Below are 9,980 nucleotides of genomic sequence, written 5' to 3' on the forward strand. Positions count from 1 at the left end.
TAATTTCTAAAAAGTTTAAAGTTGTTTTCTTTGTTTAATGCAAACGAATACATTTGTTTACTTTTCTAAAAGAACTAAATGTTTCTGTTTTGTAAATTTATCCCTTAATCAGAAGTGATTTCTAACATTTGTTATACTCTAATCTAATTCTTATTCTAGCAATTTCAAAACCAAATCCAATTAAACGATTTTCCATATTATAAACCTTAAAAGTAAATTTAACCAATTCAAAATACGTTTTTGTTAAAAATTGTTCCTTGTGGGATCGATATCTTTTATTACTACAAGCGTATACCGTGCACTTGCGAAAATCACTCAACAAGTTTTTGGCGCCGTTGCCGGGGAAACGCCAAAATTTTTGACAAAAATTTAGATTTTTCATGTTATATTTCGAATCTAGATTTATTCATACTTATTCAAACTTTTATATTTTATTTATTTCAAATTACTAATTTATTTATTTTTCAAATTCTGTTTTGAAGGTAGTTTCGGTTCGTGCGAAATTTCAAGTTCATGCGCAGTTCTCGAAGTTCAGGCATTCCACCAAAACCGCTAGACCCAGAAATTGAAAAAACGGTTAAAAAGAACAAGAAAGATAAGAAAAACAAAAACAAAAACAAGACCCCAATAAAAACTAGAGTTGCTGAGCCAGAAATTATGGCCACACTTATGGATTACGCTAGGCCAGGAGTGGCCGGTGTAACAAACAGCATAGTTAGACCCAAAATAAATGCAAACCAATTTGAAATTAAGCCAGCATTGCTTAATATGTTGCAAAATAACGTAACATTTTACAGGTTGCCTAACGAAAATCCTAACACCCATTTGACAAATTTTTTAGAAATTTGTGACACTTTTAAAATAACAGACGTGACTGCGGAAGCAATCAAACTTCGCCTTTTTCCTTTTACTTTGAAGGATCGAGCCAAAGAATGGTTAACTTCTATGCCAGCCGCAACATTTGAAACTTGGGAGCAATTAGCCCAAGCGTTTTTATCAAAATATTTTCCTTTAGCAAAAACCGCAAGAGTCATAAAAGAGTTAACATCTTTTTCTGAAAATGAAAATGAAACTCTTTATGAGGCTTGGGAACGTTTTAAAGAACTTCAACGTTTATGCCCACACCACCAATTGCCCGCTGAACTTTTAATGCAAACATTTTATAATGGATTAAATCCTACAACTAGAGGTTCATTAGATGCTATGTCTGGAGGGTTATTCATGAAGAAAACATCGGCCCAAGCAAGAGAACTTTTGGAGAAAATGGCAATCAACAGTAGTATGTGGCCCGCGGAGCGTGGACATATACTAGTGGCGAAACCATCATCCTCAACTACATCATCAGTTAAAGGTATAGTGAATCTTGATCCAGTTGCGATGTTGCAAACCCAATTTTCTGCCTTATCGCACAAAATTGATAGGTTTATGGCACCGTGCGATCCTAATGGTAAGCCAATCCAAACGGATGTAGATTATGAAGGTATGAGTGAAATTGAACAGGTAAATTTTGTCCAAGGGCAAAACCAAACTAATAACCCTTATTCCAATACATATAATCCTGGATGGAGAAATCATCCTAACTTTGACTGGAAAGATAATAATAATAATACAAACGCTAATCAAAATCGTACCACTAATTATCAAAATCAATCAAGAGATGCGATTAGCACTTTATCTTCTAAGATAGACAAATTTATTGATGCTATGAGCGGAAAAATAAGTAATCACGACGATGGTTTTAAACGGATCGAGAATAAATTCGATCAGCTTATTAAAAACCAATCATCTAGCATCCATAATTTGGAGGTTCAAATTGGACAACTCGCTAAATCAATTCCATCCCGCAAAGAGGGAAGTCTTCCCAACCATACGAAAGAAAATCCAAAAGAGCATGTAAAGGCTATCACTCTTCGCTCAAGGAAGAATTACTTAGGTCCGGAAATACCCGGGAATTCAACTTTACCAGGAACTGATTTACCAAAATCCAAAGAAGATACATTAAACCAAAAAGATACACCAATTGAATCAAGTACAAAAAATTTTGTACCAAAACCACCTTTTCCACACAAAGTCCGAAATAAGGACTATGACAAACAACTTTTAACGTTTTTAGACAAACTTAAAAATTTGCATATTAATTTAACGTTTATGGATGCGATTACGCAAATTCCCAATTATGGTAAATTCCTAAAAGATTTAATTTCAAAGAAAATCAGTTGGGAAGGAATTTCATCCATTTCGCTAACTGAAGATTGTAGTTCAATTGTGTCAAGTAATTTGCCCACCAAACTCAAAGATCCCGGATGTTTTACTATTCCGTGTAAGTTGGGAGATATTGAATTCTCAAGTTGTCTTTGTGATTTAGGAGCAAGCATAAACTTGATGCCATTATCTATTTTTAATAAGTTAGGCTTAGAAGAGGATATCAAACGTACCAATATGGTTTTGCAATTAGCGGACCAAACCACTAAAAGACCATATGGTATAATCGAGGATGTGTTAGTTCAAGTTGACAAATTTATTTTTCCTACCGATTTCGTTATATTAGATTTTGCATATGACGTTAATTATCCACTAATCTTTGGTAGACCGTTCATGAACACGGGACGTGCTCTAGTTGATGTGTCGGAAGGGAAAGTAGTTTTGAGAATAGGAGAAGATAAGATCGAGTTTGATATGAATCAAGCAATGAAATATCCTATGGAGGATTTCGCTTGTATGAAACTTGATTTAGTTGAAGAATGTGTTAATGACATTATTCAAAAAGAAGAAATAATAGAACCTATAATGAGTGAAGAATTAGAAGATAAGGACCCAGAGCCTTTGATTCGAGAAGATGGACCAGTTCCGCCTTCAATTATAATTCCACCTAAATTAGAACTTAAAGAATTACCAAACCATTTGAGGTACGCTTTCTTAGGCGAAGGCGACTCTCTTCCTATAATTATCTCTAACAAACTAACACAGGTTCAAGAAGAAAAATTAAAGGAAGTTGTTAGAAATAGAATAGGAAGTATGGGATGGCAAATTTCAGACTTAAAAGGAATTAATCCTAGTATTGTAATGCACAGAATTCACTTAGAAGAAGATAAGCCACCTAAAGCGGATAGGCAAAGACGCTTAAATTCGAATATGAAAGAAGTAGTAAAAAACGAGATTACTAAACTTCTAGACAATGGAATCATTTATCCTATTTCGGATAGTGAATGGGTTAGTCGAGTCCACTGTGTACCTAAAAAAGGAGGCATAACTGTTGTAAGGAATGACGAAGGTGAATTAATACCTACATGAACCACCACCGATTGGAGGGTTTGTATAGATTACAAAAACCTTAATAAAGCAACTAGGAAAGACCATTTTCCTCTACCTTTCATTGATCAGATGATCGAACGAATAGCTGGTCATGCTTTCTATTGTTTTCTAGATGGCTACTCCGGATTCTTTCAAATATATATTTACCCGGATGACCAAGACAAAACAACCTTCACATGTCCTTATGGAACATTTGCATATAGGAGAATGCCCTTTGGTCTGTGTAACGCACCAGCAACATTTCAACGTTGTAAGACTGTGATTTTTAATGATTTCATTGAAGATATCATGGAAGTTTTTATGGATGATTTTTCCGTTTATGGAGATTCTTTTGATTCATGCTTACAGAACTTGGATAAAGTTTTGTCTAGGTGTGAAGAAACAAATTTAGTATTAAACTGGGAAAAATGTCATTTCATGGTTGACGAGGGAATTGTTTTAGGTCATAAAATATCTGAAAAAGGATTAGAAGTGGATAGAGCAAAAACTTCAGTAATAAGAAAATTACCCCCTCCAACTACTGTTAAGGGAGTAAGGTCGTTTTTAGGACATGCAGGTTTTTACAGGATATTTATTAAAAACTTCTCTGTAATTTCCAAACCACTTACTAATTTACTCATGAAAGATTCGACCTTTGATTTTAATGAAGATTGCGTTAAAGCTTTCGAAACATTGAAAACAGCTTTAGTCAGTGCACCTATTATTGCTAAACCCGATTGGGATTTACCTATTGAAATCATGTGTGATGCAAGCGACTTAGCCGTCGGATGTGTTTTAGGTCAAAGAAAGGATAAGAAACTTCATGTCATTTATTATGCAAGTCACACACTGTCCGGTGCACAATTAAACTACACCACAACCGAGAAGGAAATGTTAGCTGTAGTTTTTGCATGTGATAAGTTTAGGTCATACTTGTTAGGTTCGAAAGTTATTATTTATACCGATCACGCAACTTTAAGATATTTATTTGCTAAGAAAGATGCAAAACCACGTCTAATTAGATGGATTTTATTGTTACAAGAATTTGATATAGAAATTAAAGACAAAAAGGGAATAGAAAACCTTGTCGCCGATCATCTATCAAGACTCGAAGATGAAAACGGTCCTATAGGTGAGACTATCGGTATACGAGATGATTTCCCTGATGAATATCTCTATCAAATAAAAAGTGTCATGTCGCCATGGTATGCGGATATTGCAAATTATCTCGCAGCCAACATTGTTCCGGAAGGATTAACTTTCCAACAAAAGAAGAAATTCTTCTTTGACATTAAACAGTATTTTTGGGAAGATCCTTTCTTGTTCAGAACTTGTGGTGACGGGATAATTAGGAGATGCGTTAGTGAAAATGAATATGAGTCTATAATGTCAGAATATCATTCTAGCTCTTACGGGGGACATAACGGCGTTAGTAAGACAGTAGCCAGGATATTAGAATGTGGATTCTTTTGGCCTATATTGTTTAAAGACGTCCGTTCATTTATTATTCGTTGTGACAAATGCCAAAGAACAGGGAATTTAGGCAGAAAAGATGAGATGCCCCTCACGAACATGTTAGAAGTTGAAGTCTTCGACATGTGGGGAATAGATTTCATGGGACCTTTTCCCCCTTCTTTTGGTAAAACTTATATATTAGTCGTCGTAGATTATGTTTCGAAGTGGGTTGAAGCAATTGCAACCCCGACGAACGATTCTAAAGTTGTTGTTGGTTTTCTTGAAGATATATTTTGTAGATTTGGTTGTCCTAGAATCGTTGTAAGTGATGGCGGTGCCCATTTTATAAACCGAAGTTTTGATATACTTATGAAAAAATATGGAGTACGTCACCGCGTGTCAACGCCATACCATCCTCAATCGAATGGTCAGGCAGAGATATCAAATAGAGAACTCAAATTAATTCTAGAGAAAACAGTTTCGTCTTCAAGAAAAGATTGGTCTAGTAAACTCAACAATGCGTTATGGGTGTACCGTACTGCATTTAAAACACCAATAGGAATGACTCCATACCGATTAGTGTATGGGAAGGCATGTCATTTGCCAGTCGAATTAGAACACAAAGCCTATTGGGCTATTAGGGAACTTAACTTTAATTTGCAACAAGCAGGTAAGAAACGTTTGCTCAACTTAAATGAGTTAGATGAGTTACGTCATCTATCTTACAAAAATGCGAAAATATATAAAGAAAAAGTGAAGAAATGGCACGACGCCAAGATTAAAAGTCAAAAGCTTTAACATTGGGGACAAGGTGCTGTTATTTAATTCACGACTCCGTTTATTTCCAGGTAAACTTAAGTCCAGATGGACAAGACCATATCTAGTCATTAAAGTATTTGACTATGGCGCTTTAGAACTTGAAGGACCTGACGGAGTTCGTTTCAAAATTAACGGTAATAGATGTAAAATCTATTACGAAAATGTTTCAAACAAAGAAATTACGTTCGTAACGCATTTTTCTGAAGATTAATTCATTTAAATCTAATGTGCTTTATTTTTATTTTTTTTATTTTTATTTTATTTTGTTTTGTTTTGTTAATTTTAATTTAGTTTAATGATTTTTGATTTAGTTTAAATTTTTACACATGCCAATTTTATGATTTTTAATTGTTAATAGACTTTATATTTAAGATTTAGATGCATAAAAATAGGTTTAAGTCATGCTTTTCTTTTAATTTTAGGTTTTTAGTTCGAATTAGAAGGAGTTTGGTGATTCTCAACCGAGAATTTAGAATTCTCAGTTGAGAATTCACATTTTCAGAATTGTCCAAACAGATAAGAAATTTCTGAACTTACCGAGAATTTATATTCTCGGCCGAGAATCAGAAATATAGGGTTTCGACGTCTGATTTCCGTAAGGAAATCAGCGTGTCGCGACCGAGAATTGGGATTCTCGGTCGCGACACGGGGTTTTTTTGCACCATCAGACCTGTTTCTTCTTCATCCTACAGACATGGCCTTTCAAACTCGAAAAATTGAGTTTCTTCAACTTTCAGATGTATGATTTTATGCCTTTTCGCATCAAAACAACACCTCTTTTCGTCCTATGTTCCTATAAATAAATCCTAGAGGATCAGAGTTTTGTTACATTCTTTTCTTTTTCATCTCTGTCAGAACAAAATTCTGATTTTCTCAAAACACCATTATTAACTAAGTTACAGACACATTTGTTTCTTTAGTTCCTCACAAAACCATGACTACTAAACACAAATCCCCTATGAAAAATGTTGCTTCAAGCAATAAGCGTCCCGATTTATCAAAACGATATGGTGCGCCATTTCCTATCTTCAATCATGATGAAGGCAGCCGCTACTATAGGCTTCGTTACAAGTTCTTCGTTGGAATGTTATATATGGACGAGTTTTTGAATAAACAACTCGGCATAAGCGATGACATGAGTCGCTATTTGGAACGATTGGGTTGGACAAGATTCGCCAACATGCGATTTCCTATAATTGGCGATTGGATTCTCGAGTTTTTCTGTACCGTTCGTTTTGTAAACAAACGAAGGGTGCGTCTCAGTTTTCGTCGAGATGGCGAAATATTTACTTTTGGGCATCCTGAGTTGCATGCCTGGTTTGGTTTTCCCCCGAGGGATACAATCAAATGTCATCCTAGCAAAGATATGACATCCACAGATATATGGAGAATGCTCACTGGATTCTGGCGTTTCAATCCTCGACTCGCCTACAATCAATCCTTTCACTCCAATTCAATGTTGTATCTACACAAATTTATGTGTCACAGTCTGTTCGGTCGCACATTTAGCAGTGTGGTCCGAGACACCGACTTATATGTCCTTGGAGATATATTTCAAGGGAATACAGTTGATTCTTCAAAGATTCTGATGGAGGGTCTTGTTGCCGCTTCTCGATCCAAGGATAAAAAGATTGGATTCGGGAATATAATTTGCGGAATAATTCTCGGTACCAAGGGTACTATCGCTGTTCCTTAGAGTGAGGATGAATCTTTTTCGACACTGGACTATGAGTTTTTAGAATATGAAGGTCTAGTGAAACATGTTTTTCGAGCAGGCCCGCATTTTCTTTCTGCACCAGAACGTCAAGCTTTCGTGCAATTGAAAATTGAACACTATAGGGCTAGAGAAATCCCGATTAATAGGGATGAGTATATAGAATAGTTCAAGTTTATAAGTTTTTTTTATTTTCTTTTAATATTTTGTAAATATTTATGTATTTTGTGTTCCTTAATTTCATTCTTTGTTTTTATGTTTTGTTTCAATTTTTGTACATATATGTTGATTCAATAAAAATTTCTATTTTCATTCATTTCTTGTTTTGACTATAGTTAATATATATTTGCTCCATTTCCTATGTGATCATGGATCAATCTATACTAAATCACTTCATGTTGACCAATTTTAGTCATTCTTGCTCAAATGGAGATAAAAATGGTTATAATGAACTAATATGGCTTTTATTAATTAACAAATATGTTCATACTTTCCTTACATTATACATTTAATCCATTTTCATTATAACTTACGGTTTAACTCAATTGATTAATACATGAACTTAGAAAATTGATTAATACATGAACTTGTATTTATTTCATTTAACATGATTCATTTAACTTATATGCATAAATGTACATTAATGTTTCATTAAATCTTAATATGACAATTATTTCTCTTCATTTTCCAATTAATAAGGATAAACCTTTGGTTTTCCTTGTATTTAATGTTTTTTTAAGTTTTTAAGTGCAGGTTCAGTTTTAATTCAGTTCAGGACACAATTAATCAAAAACTTGTACAAACCAAGTCAAAATACACAAATAACAGCCACAATGGACCGATTCTCGGCTGAGAATTATGAATTCTCAGTAAGTCCAGCAAAAACAGGCCGATTTCAGAGCGAAATGTTCTCTGAAATTCACGTGCCGCGACCGCGGATCGGCATTCTCGGTCGCGACACGCGACCTGTAGGCCGATTTAATCTGGATTTTTGACATATTTTTAGCCTATTCCTATTCCTACTCTACCTATACATCTCCCTATTTCATCCTCTATAACCCTACTCCTTACACAAACCTCACATCACCTCACCTTTTACCCAATCCCCTACTCTAAACTCTTCCCCATACATTACTTTTACTCTTCCCAATCTATTCTTTCCCCTTTCTATCATTTATCATTCATTCAATTACACATTACAACTCCAACTCATGCTCAACCTTTGATTTCTCTCTTTTCATCTCTTCTTCTTCTTCTTTGCAAACCCTAAACACCATTAACATGCCTAGAACAAAGCGTGTTGGTCACAAGCCATAACTTACGGAAGCTAATCGCCTTCGTGTACGTTGTGGAGCCTATTTTGACATTGAAACGGAGGAGGAAGCCGCTCGATTCATTCATTTTTCGAACTCCAAGAGGGAGTTTGTGGATATGCACTTCCTTGACTTCGATTCGGTAAGAGAGTTAAATTTCTCTACTCGAATTAATGCTTTCATTGAGACTTTGGGTTGGCAAGCTTTTGTTTCTATGCGTTTTTCCCATATTACGGAATATGTAGTAGAATTTTTGGTCACTTTGACCATGAATAAGAAGAAGACATCAATATCCTTTAGAAATAATGGTGTGACCTATATCATCGATTATGAGGCTATGGGTAATATGTTTGGTTTCCCCACTAGTGATTTCTATGACAAGCCTAAGAATTTTGATAACGACACTATTTGGCAAACTCTTTCGGATCAAGAATATTTTAACTCCAAAAATACTTCAAGTAAGTTAATTAAGGACAATTGTGTGTTCTTCTTTCACAAATTTCTGAGTTTTTCATTATTTGGTCGTGTTGAGAGCTTAAAAATTCAAGTTCGGGATTTGTTCGTTTTGGATTGTTTGTTTAAGGGTTTGAGGGTTGATAGCATCGATATGCTATTTGATAATTTATTTCGTGCTTCGAGGGCTCATACCATTCAAGTACCTCTCGGTAATTTTATCACTGCAGTTGTTTTGGGAGCACGGGGTGAATTAGCCGATTATGACATGTCCACCTACCAAGGGTATGTTCCGATTTTGGACATTTCGGCTCTTGAGAGGGCTCACTTATTGCTTACTTCGGTTCCTCCCGTTTTTATTTCATATGCTTCCCGTATTGCCCATCTTCGTGGCACTATGGGTGGAGGAGCTTCAAGTTCACAATTTGTAGGTACCGATGAAGGAGGCGCGGCGGAAGAGGAAGATGTACCGCAAGCACAACCACAACCCCAAGCACCTCAAGATGATGATTTGGTGGATTTAAGGCGGATTTTGAACCAAATCAATTCCAATAATTGCCAAATGAATTTAAGAATTGATGATTTGGTGGAGAATAATATGGTGATGAATGACAACCTCAATACCTTGAAGAGAGAGCACAAGTCTACTCGGCATCGGATGCTTTCATTCTTTCGTCGCCAAAATGTGGAAACTTCACCAACCCCTCCGGATTCCCCGCCTAATGCTTAGGTTTTATCTTTTCTTTTCATCTTATTATGTTGTTTTTCAATTTCAATTTGGTACAATATTTCTATTACTTATGTTTCGTACAATTTTCAATTTTAATTTTATGTTGGATGCTTTTCATTTGCAAAATTTCTCTATTCTTTCATATGCTTTATTTCGTGCTAATTTTTCATGTTCTATCCTTATTTTTGCACCAATGAGGACATGG

At 35.2% G+C, this 9,980-nt stretch overlaps 1 non-coding gene across 1 annotated transcript; it reads right to left on the reverse strand.

The window, feature by feature from the left end:
* Positions 1 to 1,026: 1,026 nt before the first annotated feature.
* Positions 1,027 to 1,133, reverse strand: LOC136207714 (small nucleolar RNA R71). The gene has a single exon (XR_010676843.1). It is a non-coding gene; the product is annotated as a small nucleolar RNA R71 (small nucleolar RNA).
* Between the last annotated feature and the right edge of the window lie 8,847 nt (positions 1,134 to 9,980).

Source organism: Euphorbia lathyris, chromosome 9 (genome assembly GCF_963576675.1).
Source record: "Euphorbia lathyris chromosome 9, ddEupLath1.1, whole genome shotgun sequence".
Classification (NCBI taxonomy): domain Eukaryota; kingdom Viridiplantae; phylum Streptophyta; class Magnoliopsida; order Malpighiales; family Euphorbiaceae; genus Euphorbia; species Euphorbia lathyris.